A 17,660-nucleotide genomic window follows, 5' to 3' on the forward strand; every position below is an offset into this window, starting at 1 on the left:
AGATGTACAGTAAGGCCCCAAATCAATAAGCTTAATGAGAGGGATTTAATTAAGGGTTATAGGAGTAGTTCCTTGCCATAATGTAACCCACCTTGCGAGTAAGTGATGTTTAGTTGCCTTGATTAGCTTCCTTGCGATCCTTTCGCACACGTAGTCTTGAAATGACCTTGGGGTAGGGATGAAAGTTGTTCATGAGATTATAAAGTATCCAGAGAGCTTAAGTTAAGATGATTTTATGTTAATAGAAGATGATGAATGATAATAATATATGATTAATATGTGATTTATAAAGATGTTTATAATGTTGTTTCTCATTGAATGATATTGCTATTTTATGATGCTGATTATGTGCTGCTATGTTACTATTACTATTGAATTATGATGATTAATGAGACGATTAGTGTGTTAATGCTATATGATTATTATGTGACTTATGTGCGATGTTTATGATGTTGTTGCCTATTGATTGATGTTCATTATTATGATATTCCTGAGTTATCATGTTGCTGTTGAGTTTTAGCGAAGATGTATAAGTCGGTCTAAGTTGTCATGATTTAAGAAGTTGTCCATTTTAATGGAATTGCATAAGATGTTCACGTTGTTGTCCAAGTTGTTGCATTTAGAGTTGTGTTGTTGCATAGTTAGCGATGGGGGCTTAATGTCTGACAGGTCCTTTATGACCTTAGCGATGGGGGCTTAATGCCCGACAGGTCCTATATGACCTTAGCGATGAGGGCTTAATGCCCGACAGGTCCAAATGTGACCTTAGCGAAGGGGGCTTAATGCCCTGGTGGTACCACATGCATGTTGAAGTTGTCCAAGTTGTTGTTGAAGTTGTCTAAGTTGTTGTTGAAGTTGTCTAAGTTGTTGTTGAAGTTGTTGTTGCATTGTAGAGTCGTTGTAATTTATATTTAATGATGATCTAATGATTTGATGATGATGGTTGTTTATGTTTTGATGATGATGTTTGATGATGATGTTGTTTATGATTGATGAAGATAATAATATGATACTAAATGAATATTAATGCTGATGTTATGATGCCTTAAGTTGTTAAATATATGATGATACTTGGTTATGATTTAGAGATGATTTTGCATATGAATTAAGAATGATATTTGTTTACGAACTAAGAATGATATCTGATGATAATAATTAATTATGAATTGATATGATGCTAAGTGATAAATGTTTAATATGTTAGAGATGTTTTATGTTGTTAAATGCATTTTGATGAATTATATGCTTAATTTGTTGACTGTGAAATCTCATCCCTTCTGCGTATATGTTGCCTCGACCGTGGGTAATGTGCAGGTATTAAAGATTAGAAGTGTTCGTGAGAGGACTCCTCACTTGTGTCTAGGTGCTCTGATACGTAACGGGATGGGGCTTGCTTTCTTATCTATTCCTTACGTGTCTTTATGAACTTTTTATGAATAAGTATTGAATCAAATTATGAGATTTTCTGATAAGGCCTGCGTGCCAAGACTTTGTTCATGTTGAACTATTTCCGCTGCGTATTTCCATACTTTTATGATGTTGAACCTGGAAGGATATTTATTAATATCTATTTTATAACTTAAAAGTAGTATGTGACATTCCGTTTATGAATTAAATACTCTGATTTTAAATGAAATTTTCAAGTTGGGAAAACGGGGTGTTACAATTGGTATCAGAGCAGGTCGGTCCGTCCGGCCAAGTAGTAGAGTCGTGTCAAGCCACGTAGTGTTGTGTAATAATTTTACATTGTCTTTTGTTGTTCTAACTCGTTGTTTGTTGTATGTTGTTTTGAATTGTTGTTTGTTGTATAGACTAATCCAGAGTTGTTTGCAGGAGGTTTAATTTTCGAGGACGAAAATTCTTTAAGTGGGGGAGAGTTGTAACGCCCACTTTTTAATTACTTGATTTATTCCTTGTTACTTGATTTATTGGTTTATTTATTGAGCCTAGAAATATATTTATATATATTTATATGAATTATGTGATGAGATGTGAATATTATATGATTTCGTATGATTTTATGTGGTGAGAACATTTATGTGATTTTATATGGTTTATGTGCCGTGATATTTATGTAATGTATTTATGTGAATATATTTGTTATTTGTGAGAGATATATTTAATTTAGAAATAAATAAGATTATGAGGAGTATATGATTTTGTGAAGTTGTTACGTTGGGTGACTTATTTTATTTAATAAATAAAATAAGATATGAAAAATAAAATAAAAATATTAGAATTTGGGCTGTGGTGTGAAAAGAGTATTTTTAGAGGTGTAAAGAGAAATTAGAGTGAGGTTATAAATAGAAGGAGTTAGGTTGAGAAAAGTTTTTAGGCAGAACGTACGTTTTTGGAGAAAAAGGGAGAAAAGTCAGAAAAGAGGAGAACAAGAGGGAGGCCATCGATTTTCATCTATAACCAGGTAAGGGTGAGACTAACTTTCAATATTATTAAGAGTATGATTCTGAAAAATGGATTTAGCATGATTAGGTTGAGTTTTGTGAGAATTGATGAATTAGGGTTTGAGGGAGTTTGAGGATTAATTGATGAAAGGTTGTTAGATTGATGAAGAGACTGTAATTAGACCTTAGATAATCCCCATAATGATTATCAGAAGTAATTTTGAAGCTAAAACTATGTGATTAGATGAGATGTCGGTGAGTTTAAGAATTAGGGTTGTGAGGTTTTGGAAAACGATTTTTTTGAGTGGTTTAAACTTGAATTTTTCTGTAGAATATGATAGAGCTTAGTGTCAGGAGCGCATAGGCGAAAACGACATCGAAAACGGATCAACGGTTTGAGTTTTACGGCCGAAAACGTGAAAGGTAGAAAATCTGAAGTTGTCTGTCGAACTATGAACGTGCCACGATGGAAGCCCAACGTGCCACGATTTTTCCAGAACCGAAACCATTTTTAGGTTGTCCAAACGTGCCACGATGGTACCTCAACGTGCCACGATGCAGTGTTGACTTAAACTATATTTGACCCATTTTTATGCCTCTAAAGGGTTCCTAAGATGTACAGTAAGGCCCCAAATCAATAAGCTTAATGAGAGGGATTTAATTAAGGGTTATAGGAGTAGTTCCTTGCCATAATGTAACCCACCTTGCGAGTAAGTGATGTTTAGTTGCCTTGATTAGCTTCCTTGCGATCCTTTCGCACACGTAGTCTTGAAATGACCTTGGGGTAGGGATGAAAGTTGTTCATGAGATTATAAAGTATCCAGAGAGCTTAAGTTAAGATGATTTTATGTTAATAGAAGATGATGAATGATAATAATATATGATTAATATGTGATTTATAAAGATGTTTATAATGTTGTTTCTCATTGAATGATATTGCTATTTTATGATGCTGATTATGTGCTGCTATGTTACTATTACTATTGAATTATGATGATTAATGAGACGATTAGTGTGTTAATGCTATATGATTATTATGTGACTTATGTGCGATGTTTATGATGTTGTTGCCTATTGATTGATGTTCATTATTATGATATTCCTGAGTTATCATGTTGCTGTTGAGTTTTAGCGAAGATGTATAAGTCGGTCTAAGTTGTCATGATTTAAGAAGTTGTCCATTTTAATGGAATTGCATAAGATGTTCACGTTGTTGTCCAAGTTGTTGCATTTAGAGTTGTGTTGTTGCATAGTTAGCGATGGGGGCTTAATGTCTGACAGGTCCTTTATGACCTTAGCGATGGGGGCTTAATGCCCGACAGGTCCTATATGACCTTAGCGATGAGGGCTTAATGCCCGACAGGTCCAAATGTGACCTTAGCGAAGGGGGCTTAATGCCCTGGTGGTACCACATGCATGTTGAAGTTGTCCAAGTTGTTGTTGAAGTTGTCTAAGTTGTTGTTGAAGTTGTCTAAGTTGTTGTTGAAGTTGTTGTTGCATTGTAGAGTCGTTGTAATTTATATTTAATGATGATCTAATGATTTGATGATGATGGTTGTTTATGTTTTGATGATGATGTTTGATGATGATGTTGTTTATGATTGATGAAGATAATAATATGATACTAAATGAATATTAATGCTGATGTTATGATGCCTTAAGTTGTTAAATATATGATGATACTTGGTTATGATTTAGAGATGATTTTGCATATGAATTAAGAATGATATTTGTTTACGAACTAAGAATGATATCTGATGATAATAATTAATTATGAATTGATATGATGCTAAGTGATAAATGTTTAATATGTTAGAGATGTTTTATGTTGTTAAATGCATTTTGATGAATTATATGCTTAATTTGTTGACTGTGAAATCTCATCCCTTCTGCGTATATGTTGCCTCGACCGTGGGTAATGTGCAGGTATTAAAGATTAGAAGTGTTCGTGAGAGGACTCCTCACTTGTGTCTAGGTGCTCTGATACGTAACGGGATGGGGCTTGCTTTCTTATCTATTCCTTACGTGTCTTTATGAACTTTTTACGAATAAGTATTGAATCAAATTATGAGATTTTCTGATAAGGCCTGCGTGCCAAGACTTTGTTCATGTTGAACTATTTCCGCTGCGTATTTCCATACTTTTATGATGTTGAACCTGGAAGGATATTTATTAATATCTATTTTATAACTTAAAAGTAGTATGTGACATTCCGTTTATGAATTAAATACTCTGATTTTAAATGAAATTTTCAAGTTGGGAAAACGGGGTGTTACAATTGGTATCAGAGCAGGTCGGTCCGTCCGGCCAAGTAGTAGAGTCGTGTCAAGCCACGTAGTGTTGTGTAATAATTTTACATTGTCTTTTGTTGTTCTAACTCGTTGTTTGTTGTATGTTGTTTTGAATTGTTGTTTGTTGTATAGACTAATCCAGAGTTGTTTGCAGGAGGTTTAATTTTCGAGGACGAAAATTCTTTAAGTGGGGGAGAGTTGTAACGCCCACTTTTTAATTACTTGATTTATTCCTTGTTACTTGATTTATTGGTTTATTTATTGAGCCTAGAAATATATTTATATATATTTATATGAATTATGTGATGAGATGTGAATATTATATGATTTCGTATGATTTTATGTGGTGAGAACATTTATGTGATTTTATATGGTTTATGTGCCGTGATATTTATGTAATGTATTTATGTGAATATATTTGTTATTTGTGAGAGATATATTTAATTTAGAAATAAATAAGATTATGAGGAGTATATGATTTTGTGAAGTTGTTACGTTGGGTGACTTATTTTATTTAATAAATAAAATAAGATATGAAAAATAAAATAAAAATATTAGAATTTGGGCTGTGGTGTGAAAAGAGTATTTTTAGAGGTGTAAAGAGAAATTAGAGTGAGGTTATAAATAGAAGGAGTTAGGTTGAGAAAAGTTTTTAGGCAGAACGTACGTTTTTGGAGAAAAAGGGAGAAAAGTCAGAAAAGAGGAGAACAAGAGGGAGGCCATCGATTTTCATCTATAACCAGGTAAGGGTGAGACTAACTTTCAATATTATTAAGAGTATGATTCTGAAAAATGGATTTAGCATGATTAGGTTGAGTTTTGTGAGAATTGATGAATTAGGGTTTGAGGGAGTTTGAGGATTAATTGATGAAAGGTTGTTAGATTGATGAAGAGACTGTAATTAGACCTTAGATAATCCCCATAATGATTATCAGAAGTAATTTTGAAGCTAAAACTATGTGATTAGATGAGATGTCGGTGAGTTTAAGAATTAGGGTTGTGAGGTTTTGGAAAACGATTTTTTTGAGTGGTTTAAACTTGAATTTTTCTGTAGAATATGATAGAGCTTAGTGTCAGGAGCGCATAGGCGAAAACGACATCGAAAACGGATCAACGGTTTGAGTTTTACGGCCGAAAACGTGAAAGGTAGAAAATCTGAAGTTGTCTGTCGAACTATGAACGTGCCACGATGGAAGCCCAACGTGCCACGATTTTTCCAGAACCGAAACCATTTTTAGGTTGTCCAAACGTGCCACGATGGTACCTCAACGTGCCACGATGCAGTGTTGACTTAAACTATATTTGACCCATTTTTATGCCTCTAAAGGGTTCCTAAGATGTACAGTAAGGCCCCAAATCAATAAGCTTAATGAGAGGGATTTAATTAAGGGTTATAGGAGTAGTTCCTTGCCATAATGTAACCCACCTTGCGAGTAAGTGATGTTTAGTTGCCTTGATTAGCTTCCTTGCGATCCTTTCGCACACGTAGTCTTGAAATGACCTTGGGGTAGGGATGAAAGTTGTTCATGAGATTATAAAGTATCCAGAGAGCTTAAGTTAAGATGATTTTATGTTAATAGAAGATGATGAATGATAATAATATATGATTAATATGTGATTTATAAAGATGTTTATAATGTTGTTTCTCATTGAATGATATTGCTATTTTATGATGCTGATTATGTGCTGCTATGTTACTATTACTATTGAATTATGATGATTAATGAGACGATTAGTGTGTTAATGCTATATGATTATTATGTGACTTATGTGCGATGTTTATGATGTTGTTGCCTATTGATTGATGTTCATTATTATGATATTCCTGAGTTATCATGTTGCTGTTGAGTTTTAGCGAAGATGTATAAGTCGGTCTAAGTTGTCATGATTTAAGAAGTTGTCCATTTTAATGGAATTGCATAAGATGTTCACGTTGTTGTCCAAGTTGTTGCATTTAGAGTTGTGTTGTTGCATAGTTAGCGATGGGGGCTTAATGTCTGACAGGTCCTTTATGACCTTAGCGATGGGGGCTTAATGCCCGACAGGTCCTATATGACCTTAGCGATGAGGGCTTAATGCCCGACAGGTCCAAATGTGACCTTAGCGAAGGGGGCTTAATGCCCTGGTGGTACCACATGCATGTTGAAGTTGTCCAAGTTGTTGTTGAAGTTGTCTAAGTTGTTGTTGAAGTTGTCTAAGTTGTTGTTGAAGTTGTTGTTGCATTGTAGAGTCGTTGTAATTTATATTTAATGATGATCTAATGATTTGATGATGATGGTTGTTTATGTTTTGATGATGATGTTTGATGATGATGTTGTTTATGATTGATGAAGATAATAATATGATACTAAATGAATATTAATGCTGATGTTATGATGCCTTAAGTTGTTAAATATATGATGATACTTGGTTATGATTTAGAGATGATTTTGCATATGAATTAAGAATGATATTTGTTTACGAACTAAGGATGATATCTGATGATAATAATTAATTATGAATTGATATGATGCTAAGTGATAAATGTTTAATATGTTAGAGATGTTTTATGTTGTTAAATGCATTTTGATGAATTATATGCTTAATTTGTTGACTGTGAAATCTCATCCCTTCTGCGTATATGTTGCCTCGACCGTGGGTAATGTGCAGGTATTAAAGATTAGAAGTGTTCGTGAGAGGACTCCTCACTTGTGTCTAGGTGCTCTGATACGTAACGGGATGGGGCTTGCTTTCTTATCTATTCCTTACGTGTCTTTATGAACTTTTTACGAATAAGTATTGAATCAAATTATGAGATTTTCTGATAAGGCCTGCGTGCCAAGACTTTGTTCATGTTGAACTATTTCCGCTGCGTATTTCCATACTTTTATGATGTTGAACCTGGAAGGATATTTATTAATATCTATTTTATAACTTAAAAGTAGTATGTGACATTCCGTTTATGAATTAAATACTCTGATTTTAAATGAAATTTTCAAGTTGGGAAAACGGGGTGTTACAATTGGTATCAGAGCAGGTCGGTCCGTCCGGCCAAGTAGTAGAGTCGTGTCAAGCCACGTAGTGTTGTGTAATAATTTTACATTGTCTTTTGTTGTTCTAACTCGTTGTTTGTTGTATGTTGTTTTGAATTGTTGTTTGTTGTATAGACTAATCCAGAGTTGTTTGCAGGAGGTTTAATTTTCGAGGACGAAAATTCTTTAAGTGGGGGAGAGTTGTAACGCCCACTTTTTAATTACTTGATTTATTCCTTGTTACTTGATTTATTGGTTTATTTATTGAGCCTAGAAATATATTTATATATATTTATATGAATTATGTGATGAGATGTGAATATTATATGATTTCGTATGATTTTATGTGGTGAGAACATTTATGTGATTTTATATGGTTTATGTGCCGTGATATTTATGTAATGTATTTATGTGAATATATTTGTTATTTGTGAGAGATATATTTAATTTAGAAATAAATAAGATTATGAGGAGTATATGATTTTGTGAAGTTGTTACGTTGGGTGACTTATTTTATTTAATAAATAAAATAAGATATGAAAAATAAAATAAAAATATTAGAATTTGGGCTGTGGTGTGAAAAGAGTATTTTTAGAGGTGTAAAGAGAAATTAGAGTGAGGTTATAAATAGAAGGAGTTAGGTTGAGAAAAGTTTTTAGGCAGAACGTACGTTTTTGGAGAAAAAGGGAGAAAAGTCAGAAAAGAGGAGAACAAGAGGGAGGCCATCGATTTTCATCTATAACCAGGTAAGGGTGAGACTAACTTTCAATATTATTAAGAGTATGATTCTGAAAAATGGATTTAGCATGATTAGGTTGAGTTTTGTGAGAATTGATGAATTAGGGTTTGAGGGAGTTTGAGGATTAATTGATGAAAGGTTGTTAGATTGATGAAGAGACTGTAATTAGACCTTAGATAATCCCCATAATGATTATCAGAAGTAATTTTGAAGCTAAAACTATGTGATTAGATGAGATGTCGGTGAGTTTAAGAATTAGGGTTGTGAGGTTTTGGAAAACGATTTTTTTGAGTGGTTTAAACTTGAATTTTTCTGTAGAATATGATAGAGCTTAGTGTCAGGAGCGCATAGGCGAAAACGGCATCGAAAACGGATCAACGGTTTGAGTTTTACGGCCGAAAACGTGAAAGGTAGAAAATCTGAAGTTGTCTGTCGAACTATGAACGTGCCACGATGGAAGCCCAACGTGCCACGATTTTTCCAGAACCGAAACCATTTTTAGGTTGTCCAAACGTGCCACGATGGTACCTCAACGTGCCACGATGCAGTGTTGACTTAAACTATATTTGACCCATTTTATGCCTCTAAAGGGTTCCTAAGATGTACAGTAAGGCCCCAAATCAATAAGCTTAATGAGAGGGATTTAATTAAGGGTTATAGGAGTAGTTCCTTGCCATAATGTAACCCACCTTGCGAGTAAGTGATGTTTAGTTGCCTTGATTAGCTTCCTTGCGATCCTTTCGCACACGTAGTCTTGAAATGACCTTGGGGTAGGGATGAAAGTTGTTCATGAGATTATAAAGTATCCAGAGAGCTTAAGTTAAGATGATTTTATGTTAATAGAAGATGATGAATGATAATAATATATGATTAATATGTGATTTATAAAGATGTTTATAATGCTGTTTCTCATTGAATGATATTGCTATTTTATGATGCTGATTATGTGCTGCTATGTTACTATTACTATTGAATTATGATGATTAATGAGACGATTAGTGTGTTAATGCTATATGATTATTATGTGACTTATGTGCGATGTTTATGATGTTGTTGCCTATTGATTGATGTTCATTATTATGATATTCCTGAGTTATCATGTTGCTGTTGAGTTTTAGCGAAGATGTATAAGTCGGTCTAAGTTGTCATGATTTAAGAAGTTGTCCATTTTAATGGAATTGCATAAGATGTTCACGTTGTTGTCCAAGTTGTTGCATTTAGAGTTGTGTTGTTGCATAGTTAGCGATGGGGGCTTAATGTCTGACAGGTCCTTTATGACCTTAGCGATGGGGGCTTAATGCCCGACAGGTCCTATATGACCTTAGCGATGGGGGCTTAATGCCCGACAGGTCCAAATGTGACCTTAGCGAAGGGGGCTTAATGCCCTGGTGGTACCACATGCATGTTGAAGTTGTCTAAGTTGTTGTTGAAGTTGTTGTTGCATTGTAGAGTCGTCGTAATTTATATTTAATGATGATCTAATGATTTGATGATGATGGTTGTTTATGTTTTGATGATGATGTTTGATGATGTTGTTGTTTATGATTGATGAAGATAATAATATGATACTAAATGAATATTAATGCTGATGTTATGATGCCTTAAGTTGTTAAATATATGATGATACTTGGTTATGATTTAGAGATGATTTTGCTTATGAATTAAGAATGATATTTGTTTACGAACTAAGGATGATATCTGATGATAATAATTAATTATGAATTGATATGATGCTAAGTGATAAATGTTTAATATGTTAGAGATGTTTTATGTTGTTAAATGCATTTTGATGAATTATATGCTTAATTTGTTGACTGTGAAATCTCATCCCTTCTGCGTATATGTTGCCTCGACCGTGGGTAATGTGCAGGTATTAAAGATTAGAAGTGTTCGTGAGAGGACTCCTCACTTGTGTCTAGGTGCTCTGATACGTAACGGGATGGGGCTTGCTTTCTTATCTATTCCTTACGTGTCTTTATGAACTTTTTACGAATAAGTATTGAATCAAATTATGAGATTTTCTGATAAGGCCTGCGTGCCAAGACTTTGTTCATGTTGAACTATTTCCGCTGCGTATTTCCATACTTTTATGATGTTGAACCTGGAAGGATATTTATTAATATCTATTTTATGACTTAAAAGTAGTATGTGACATTCCGTTTATGAATTAAATACTCTGATTTTAAATGAAATTTTCAAGTTGGGAAAACGGGGTGTTACACGAATCAAAATCCAATTTTATGCAAATATGCTTTTTATGTGCCTTACTCTACCCTTTTTGTGCAGGAAAATACAAGCACGGACCAAGAAATCAACCAAAATGCAAGGTCATCTCGCTTCCAGCTTGCTTAAGCGAGATAGTTCCAGAGAGCACAAGGTCAGCTCGCTTCCAGCTCGCTTAAGCGAATTCAATAGGATAAGGCTACATGGCAGTCATCCAGTGGTCAACATGGGATTTCAAGGCCATTCGCTTCAAGCGAACGTGACAAATTCAGCCATATAAATAGTTTTTCTCTCATTTTTCAGATAATATATTCATTGTTTTTGATATTTTTTAGATTTTTAGAGAGAGAGAGAGAGAGAGAGAGAGAGAGAGAGAGAGAGAGAGAGAGAGAGAGAGAGAGAGAGAGCATTTCTAGAGAGAGAAACATGAAGCAAGAGTGTTAGAAGTTGATTCCTCCCATGATTTGTAGAGAAATCATGAATCTTGTCATGAATCTTCATCTTTTCTTCCATTTTTGCAAGACTACTATGAAAGTAAGTAGCTAAATCTATCCTTTGGGGTTAGAGGTACTTGATCAAATTAATATGTACTCTTTTTGATAGTTAAATATATGATTCTAGCATTATTTTACTTGATGTTGATTTTATTCTTGTGTTTAATGTTATATTTATGATTTGAAATGATGTTGAAAGATGCTTTTGAATCTAAGGTTAGAATAATCATCTATCATTACGTCAAAGTTCTAGATATGGAGTTTAGGTTTTGATAATCACTTTGAATATTGGAACTCAAAGATTTTGTATCGTTTAATAGTTCAGGAAATCGGCAATACAACGACGCAATCGACTTTTGGATCGTTTAATAGTTTGGGAAATCGGCATTTAAACGATTCAATAGAAATCACACCATCATTTGCACATGAATGATGTTGTTGAGCGATATGTGATAATATCGAGTAAAGCTAGAATCCGTTTAAGTAATAATAAGAGTGCATTATTTAATGTTTGGTCAACGACTCTAACCCCAGGCGTGAATTGTCCGACCTCGTCTCAATTTTATTTCTATATTCCAATTTAGATTAGTTTTTAATCAATCAATTATTTGAACCATAAGTTTAGAACGATATCAATTGTTGAACGGCTTGAATATCGCGCTAGTCCCTGTGAAAACAATACACAAAAATACTTACTTTTGATACTACATCAGTTAGGCAAGGAGGAAAGAGAGATCTCACTCCAGAGTCAGTAATAAATTAGGTGGAAGAAATCTTCAGTCTGATCTGACCCTGACCTCGGGCATGTAAAAAAGGATGTTCAGCCATGTAAAAAAAAATGTTAGGCATTGAGGAAAGAATATGATAGGATAGAGAAAAGATAAACAATTATTTCATCAGGTTTTTAATCGAACACGATAATGAACAGGAAGATATATTTTTTTTTTACCTGCTCCCAAGCGGTCTATTGGTTAGAGGGTTGTGCCCCCAATCTTTAGGTCCTTGGTTCAAGGGCTGGGAATCAAAGAACAGGAAGATATTTTTTTTGTTCACATATCATAATCACATGATAGAATATAAGTGTGTTTATATATATATATATATATATATATATATATATATATATATATATATATATATATATATATATATATATATATATATATACATATATATATATAATAGACCCACTCATTTTTATGAAGGTTTATTTTAGTAACCAACACCTTTTCACTTGGACCTAAAAACCCATATTTTTGTTTTTTGGAAAAATTAAAACTGAGGGGCACAAATGTAATTGCCAATTATTTATTTCTTTTTCATTTTTTTTTACAAAAACTCTTAAGGTCCCGTATTATCTTTCTTCTTCTCTTCTCTTCTCTGTAATCCTCTTTTTCTTTTGCATTTGTTGCTCCTCACCTTCCATTCACTTGAATATTATCTGCATAATGCTTGTATTGTAACAAAATTTCAATTCTATTTTCTCCTTTAAAACTATATGTATCTCGTTTTTCAATTCTGTTCATTTTCTTCTACATTAACATGTAAAGTTCATTCCCATCAATGTATTATTTGTAGTTCAATTATTGTTCTGATCTGCTTATTATGTTCAATTTCTTTTTTCCCACTCCAACTTTGAAAAAGGAAGTGAAATTGACAATTTGTGAAAGAGGAACTGATACATATAAATGAACTCTGGTTCATTTTCATCTGTGTTTGTGTTGCCAACACACACGTTCTTCTTTGGAGCACGGAAAAAATGAAAATTCATTTTTTTGAGGAACTATGGGTGAGCTGAATTTGTTGTCGCAAAACTGAGTGGGGCTCCAAAACTTTGGGACTAACCCATGATTCATAATTTAAAATGTTAAAAGATGAACCTTCTTTAGTATTACCCTTGTCAAGGCTAGAAGATGATGAAGAGGAGAAGAACTCAGTATTACTCACTACTGAGTTTGATTGAAAAGTTCGCAAAGAAAGAAAAAATGGGAAAGAAAGCTAGCAATCAAAGAAGAAGCTGATGTTGTGTGTGACACTGTGAAAATAAATGGGATTGAGTGGGTGGATTTGTGTGCAGTGCGGTTTTGGTGGCAAGTAAGCGGTTATGGGAGAGAGAGTCACACTTCTTCTGCAAGTTTGAAGAATAATGATGAGAGGAATTAATCTGGACCACTGGATCAAAATCTACGCTTCAGATTTAAGATTTAATTGCTCTTTAAAAATGGTCATGCACTACAATCTCTACCTTTCATCTTCTCCACTCTCTCTCCTACCCTCACTTCCTTCTGCTTCTACATTTTTTCCTCTCATCAATATCAAAAGATTAAATTAAGAATCACCTTCTGCATTTACCTCTAGTGTGTTACTGTTGCAACTTTTTTCAATTTTGACTTTTTCAATTCTTGGGTTTCGATGAATTTGTTCAGTTTTTTTTTTATTAAGAAAGAATCACGTAATTAGAAAAGCATTTGCAGAAATGGAAGTCATTCTAGATCTTAGAGGACAACAATATATTCACATAATTGAATTTTAATAATCACAGTGTATTTCAGAATGATCATCCCCTTCTGTGTCTTTTCCTTTCTTCTTTCTCGTATTATTGTTGATTGAAACAACAATTATCGTTGATTGAAACATGAATTATCATATAATTCAAATGTTGGATCAATTTGAATCTTGACAAAAATAAAAATAAATGACGTAGTGGGTCATCCAATCAAACCTCAAAATTTGAATCAATTTCCAGTTACCTTTTGGCATTGAAACAAATTTTAAAGAGTTCTTAGTTATCTATCAGATTGTAAAAGCTATGAAAAATATTGGGAGTTCTTAGTTACATATGTCTGTATATATATATATATATATATATATATATATATATATATATATATATAGACACACACACACACATATGTATATGTAGATATATACATACATGTGTGTGTGTGTGTGTATATATATATGTATATATGAGGCATATTAAGTGAGAATCATATATTTATGTGAGAATGAAAGGAATGATTTTCAGCCCTTAGATAAAAAATAAGTGGACAAGACTACAAGATTATCATGTGCCGTTTCTCATTTGGTTCACACGTTTCTCTCTCCAATTCTCTTGACCTATGCTCTCCAGTTCATCTTCTTCCTCTCACCTCCGCCCTTCTCTCTCCTTCGGCGGCCCTTCTCTCTTCTCCGGCTGTGATCTCTCCCTGAGTCCCTTTACTTTGCATTCTCGCCATATGTCTTTGCATCCCTCTCGCCCACATTCATCTTCTCCCTATCGCTGCAGCCTTCGACCTCCATTTTCGGCGACCAATTCCACTTCCTTTCTTATCTGTGCCGCCGCTGAATAACTTAATTTTTTTTTATCTTGTATTTAATTGCAGTTATCTTGACCTTTAATTTTTTTCTTATCTTGACCTTTAATTGCAGTTTTGATTAATGGCTTAGATTAATTGATATGGTAGACTTTAATTTCATTTTCTATTGTAGTCAACACTTATCACTACAAAATAACAAAACAATAAATGTCATTCAATTGATTGATTTTTTTTCTTCTCCCATTGCCTTTTTGTTTTCACCTTAAAAGAATTTTTGAGGGTTAGTGGTAAAATAATCATCAAAGTTTTTTATTTGACCACAAATTTTATTTTCTTCTCCCTTTATTTTTTTTACTGTAAAAAAAAATGCATATATTTTTTTTTAAAGAAAACAATAGTAAAATTTAAAGAATTGTATATTTATTCTTCTCCCATTACTATTTTTTATACGACATATTTTATTTGGTTTCTTTAATAATCTTGATCTTTTCTTATATTTTTTGTAAACACACATTTTTGTACTAATCTGTTGCAAAAAAAAACGATAGAGGAAGTAACCCTAAGCCCCCATCTTTAATGAGCATGCAATGGACTCAATCTTCCTACAACTTAGACAACAACGTGAACATCTTTTACAATTCCATAAACATGGACAACTTCTTAAATTCTTGCAACTTAGACCGACTCATGCAACTTCAAGACTTTAAAAGGTCAGCAGCAATGAACAACAACAGATTTACAACATTTAACAGTGCTTGAATGTCTCAACATCATTTGAGGAATGAATTACATCAACATAGATATTATAAACATCATAACATTACTCATGCAACATTACTAATAATCTCAGTCATATAAACAGACATTCTGGAACATCTAGAAACATCCTAAACAACCCTCATTCTTACTTCTAAGATCAACTCATAATTACATGTGCGAAAAGAATCGCAAGGGAAACATTTTGGGCAACTAACAGTGTTGCTCGCAGTGGCGAGTACAATTGCTCGCAATGGCGAGTGTCTGGGTGATCTCGCAATGGCGAGTGATTTCACTTGCAATGGCGAGTGTTTGGGTTGCTCACAGTGGCGAGCGATCTTGCTCGCAGTTGCGAGCGTCTGGGGTAGCTCGCAGTTGCGAGCGATGAATGTCAGTACGGCCAGAAACCTAAAAATCATAACTTTTCATCTATCCTCATGGTTCTTTCATCCAAATAGCATCTAATTATCACCCTAGGTAATATCTAAGGTCTGTATATAGGTTTTGCATCAATCTAACATCTTTTCATGGTTCAATCATCAAAATCGGTCATAAACCTAAATTCTCAATTCTCACAAAACTCAACCTAATTCATGCTAAATTCATTTTTTCAAAATCATACCCTTAATAATATTGAAAGTTAGTCTCACCCTTACCTGGTTATTGCAGAAATCGCAGCTCTCTCTCTTGTTCTCCTCTTCTCTGACTTTTCTCCCTTTTTCTCCAAAAACGTACGTTCTGTGTAAAACTATTCTCTCAACCTAACTTCTTATTTATAACACTCCTCTATTCTTTTCTCACCACTAAAATTACTCATCTCACATCACAGCCCCACTTCTTAATATTTTTATTTTATTTTCATATCTTATTTTATTTAATAATAAAATAAGTCACACCATCATTATAACTCACATAAATCTTAAAATCATATAAATCACATGAATATATAACTATATATTCTAAAACTCATCAAAATAATTAATAATTAAGACGGGCGTTACATTTTCTTTAGAAAGGCAACTCAGAGAAGGGGATACACTTGGTGGGGGTGGGATAAAGTTACACAACCTAGGAAGTATGGTGGTTTGGGCATTCGTAAGGCAAGAGAAGCTAATACGACGATGTTGGGTAAGTTGGTTTGGGACGTACATAGCCAAACAAATAAATTGTGGGTTCAATTGGTGCGCCATAAATACGTTGACGAAAAACTCTTCCTTGATATGCCGAGAGTTTAGGGCTCACCGGTGTGGAACTCAATTATGAAAGCCATATCATATCTTCATGATGGCTTTGATTTTCGGCTAGGTGATGGATCTTCCTCCTTTTGGTTTACTCTGTGGACGAATTTTGGCAAGTTGTATGACACGGTCTTATATGTGGATATTCATGACTTGCATTTGAAGGTGACAGATGTTTTTCAAGGGGGCGCTAGCAGCTCGAGAAGTTATACACTAGCATGCCGAATCATGTTGTGGAAATCATTGAATCTCGTCTCTTAAGTTTGAATGCTGATATACCTGATAGTTTCACCTGGAAGGGTAATATGGATGGTCTATATAATGCAAAAACAGGGTACCAATGGCATACTAGACATGCCAATTTGGCTGGAATGCCTGATATAGTCGGGTCGTGGAAGTGGATATGGCGTGTTGTTGCACCGAAAAAGATGAAGTTCCTCATTTGGACTGCTTGCCACCAGTATCTCCCCACGAGAATTATGCTTCAAAATCGAGGAATCCTTCAATTTGCCTCCTGCCCGCGGTGTCCAATGGAACCTGAGAGTATTCTCCATTGTTTCCGGGATTGCGCTTTTGCTAAGCAGTTATGGTTGTCTCTTGGTTTTGATAATATTAATTTCTTTTTGGATTAATCTATATCAGCTTGGTTGTGAAGGGGAAGCGAAAGTGAAGGACGATGTGTGTTCTTGTCAGCATGCTGGTGGATTTAGAGAGCACGCAATTTACTGTGTATGGAGGACAAACACCTAACTATTTATCAACTGAAGACGGAGGTGTATAAGCTTGAATCCCTCATTCTCAAGACTTTTACTATTGTTGGTCCTGCTACTGACAACGGACAATGGATTACTTGGCATCCGGTGGATAGCACGGCTACGGTGCTTAATGTTGATGGTAGTAGCTTGGGTAACCCAGGCATTTCTGGCTTTGGAGGAGTTTTACGGAAGCATGATGGGTCTTGGATATTCGGCTTTGGAAGGAACATTGGTATTTCATCCATTCTTCAGGCGGAGCTGCGGGCTATTTATCATGGTTTGCGGGTTGCGTGGGATCAGGGGCATATGCATGTTGTTTGCTACTCGGATTCAACGTTGGCCATTCAATTGATTAGTACAGAGGTGAATTCTTAGCACCTCTTTGCGCCTATTATTAGTAATATTAAGGAACTGATGGCTCGCGACTGGAA

The 17,660-nt window shown here is 34.3% G+C and overlaps 2 long non-coding RNA genes across 2 annotated transcripts; both read left to right on the plus strand.

Moving 5' to 3' along the window:
• Positions 1-1,293: 1,293 nt before the first annotated feature.
• Positions 1,294-4,630, plus strand: LOC146957781 (uncharacterized). The gene is made up of 2 exons (XR_015024086.1): positions 1,294-1,388; positions 4,329-4,630. It is a non-coding gene; the product is annotated as an uncharacterized LOC146957781 (long non-coding RNA).
• Positions 4,631-6,977: 2,347 nt separating this feature from the next.
• On the plus strand, positions 6,978-10,584 carry LOC146957782 (uncharacterized). The gene is made up of 2 exons (XR_015024087.1): positions 6,978-7,416; positions 10,314-10,584. It is a non-coding gene; the product is annotated as an uncharacterized LOC146957782 (long non-coding RNA).
• Positions 10,585-17,660: the final 7,076 nt, after the last annotated feature.

The sequence above is a fragment of the Medicago sativa genome, chromosome 1 (genome assembly GCF_051527215.1).
Source record: "Medicago sativa cultivar Bolivia chromosome 1, Bolivia_mono, whole genome shotgun sequence".
Lineage (NCBI taxonomy): Eukaryota > Viridiplantae > Streptophyta > Magnoliopsida > Fabales > Fabaceae > Medicago > Medicago sativa.